General features: G+C 39.8%; 1 non-coding gene across 1 annotated transcript; it reads right to left on the reverse strand.

Moving 5' to 3' along the window:
• Nucleotides 1-1,126: 1,126 nt before the first annotated feature.
• On the reverse strand, nucleotides 1,127-1,282 carry LOC115064117. The gene has a single exon (XR_003843975.1). It is a non-coding gene; the product is annotated as a small nucleolar RNA SNORA1 (small nucleolar RNA).
• Between the last annotated feature and the right edge of the window lie 1,258 nt (nucleotides 1,283-2,540).

The raw sequence follows: 2,540 nt of genomic DNA on the forward strand, positions 1-2,540 counted from the left end.
GCTACAGAGGAGATATAGGGACTAAAGGCTTCTCCTTGTATGTTCCTGGAAGGGTCACATCTTCTTCTAGCAATGCTTAAGGGACATGTTAACGTCATAATTCTTTCTAGAATTCTCTTCTGGGTTTATTTGGTATGAATAACTTTATAAAGATGCGTGCAACTGTGAGTTACACATTTAAAATGTTCTTAAGGTGTTAGAAGGAGCTGGTGAAAATATAGAAACACATAGGACAATCACAAAACAACAAAAGCAAACAAACAGAATACTGGTCCCTAGAGAAAGGAATTTATAAAATTCATTTGACACATACATTGTGAGTTTATGTTAGTTCATTTGCATTTGTATTACTGGAAAATGTAATGCAGGTAGAAATGCAGGATAACACATGGCCATGCATTACAATACATTATAACCATTAAGCTACTCAAACAACTGGAATTCAGTTATTACTAGGTCTGAGTGTCTCCTTATGTCTAGACTTTGATGGTAAGACCATATTGCTGAAGACATCTCAGAGAGCATGGGGTAATCAATTAGGTACTGACCTGAAAGCTTTCATAATGCTGGCTGGTGCTATGCACAGTAGAAAAGAGAAGATCAATGACCTTATCCTGCTGTGAACCCTGAGAGCTCCAATAACCCCTGGCCTGGAAGGGTATACTGCCCATTGATCCAATAGTGTCACAGACACCGAGGGAGTAACCAACAAATGATCCTCAGGTATCATTGCAGAAGACAGTGTGGAAAGACCATGAGAGCCAGAGGTTGTGGGTTACTGTAAGGAAACTGTCTTCTGCACACAGTAGACCAGCTGCATACATGAACCCATACCAGCTATGACAGTATGTGTAAGACCCATGAACACTCAAATCAGATGTGTGTGTGTGGTTGATCTGTCTTGTGAGACTAGGGTTTTTGTTGTTTGTTTGTTTTGTTTTGTTTTTCACTTTGACTCCAAGATAGCAAGCTAGGATGCTTTTACCCACAAGGAAAGAAAGTAAGGGATGTTTCTTCCTTAGGGTCTCTTAATCAGCAAGAAACTTTTGTAGAAAGCCCCAGTCCTCCATTGTCCAGTTAGCGAATATAGTAGTCATTTCCTTATCCACAGTTTTTTTTTTTTTTCAAATGTTACAGGACTCATTGTCACCACTGTAATTTATCTGCTGTGATGGAAGCATGACCTGTATCTGAATTTAGCCACATTGACCTTATCCACAGTTTTGATTTCAAAGAATTGAGTTACTCAAGGTCAATTGCTGACTAAAATTATTATATGGAAAATCCCAGAGGTGAATAATAAACCAGTTTTTAAATGGCATATTTTCTTGAGAATCTTGATGAATTTTTGTATCATCTCACTCCATCCTGCCAGGACAAGAACTATCTTTTGTCCCGCATATCCACACTGTGTATATTACCCAACATTAACCACTTAGTATCATGTCTGTTGTTAGATTAACTGTTGCTGTATTTAGTATCATGTCCTGTAACTGTTGCAATATTGTTGTATTGTGTCCTGTAACTGCTGCAATATTGTAGCATTGTGTCCTGTAACTGTTGCAACATTGTAGCATTGTGGACAGGTAGCTCTAGTTCACAGGGGCCCAAAGGAAAAGAATAGGGCTGCTGGCGGTTCAGATATGCCACAGAGAGCTAACATGATTTATTAAGCAAAAAGATATGCCCTCAATTCAATATGCACAGAAGAAAAGAAATCAAATGCTGAAGTTGCTAAGATCTATAGCACAGTAAGATGTGGAAAGAAGAGACCATTTGCATAACCTTTGTCATCATCAATACAAATGTTCAATTATATTATTAGTTACTACTGTTAACTCTTTACTATATCTAATTAATAAAATAAGATTTATCACAATTGGACAAAACATAGTTGTATAGCAGATATCACTAATATTCAAGTATCAGGCAACCCTTGGAGTATTAACTACTATTTCTGCCAGTATTAACTACCAGTATTTCTGCCAGAAACAGGTTACCCTGCCAGGCTTAGATCCTGTTAGAGAAGAGCTTTCCCTCCCATTCAGGCTCAGAGAAGTATGACTGGTAGTGAGCCAGCCAGCACTGTCTACCACACTAGACCAATGAGATCCTGTCTCACTAACCCTGCTTGTGCAGACAGCCTCATCTGCCACCGTGTCCCTCTCCCACAAAGTTCCTCAGCTGTACCAAATTGAAACTCTCACCACTTCTCAGATGGCTTTGTTCAGAGTGTCTATTCACATTCTTATACCTGAAACTCTTCTTCCGTTGTCCCTCCTATTCTGGCCACAATGCATGTACCTCCCTTCTCCCCTAGTTCTGTCCTCTTAACCTGGTTAACTGGCTTATCTTTGAACCAGCAGTTTAAAGGAATGGGAACAGTGTGTAAGGCGGGGGGGGGGAGGGTTGGGGGATTGGCAGTGCCCTCAGGCTGCAGGTATTTGAAAATTTCAACACTGGCTTAGAGTGACCTTGATTGTCCCCTCCTAGTTTCGATTGCTTATTTTGCTGCACTTTTACAAAGCAACACTAACCAC

The sequence above is a fragment of the Mus pahari genome, chromosome 5 (genome assembly GCF_900095145.1).
Source record: "Mus pahari chromosome 5, PAHARI_EIJ_v1.1, whole genome shotgun sequence".
In the NCBI taxonomy this organism is placed as follows: domain Eukaryota; kingdom Metazoa; phylum Chordata; class Mammalia; order Rodentia; family Muridae; genus Mus; species Mus pahari.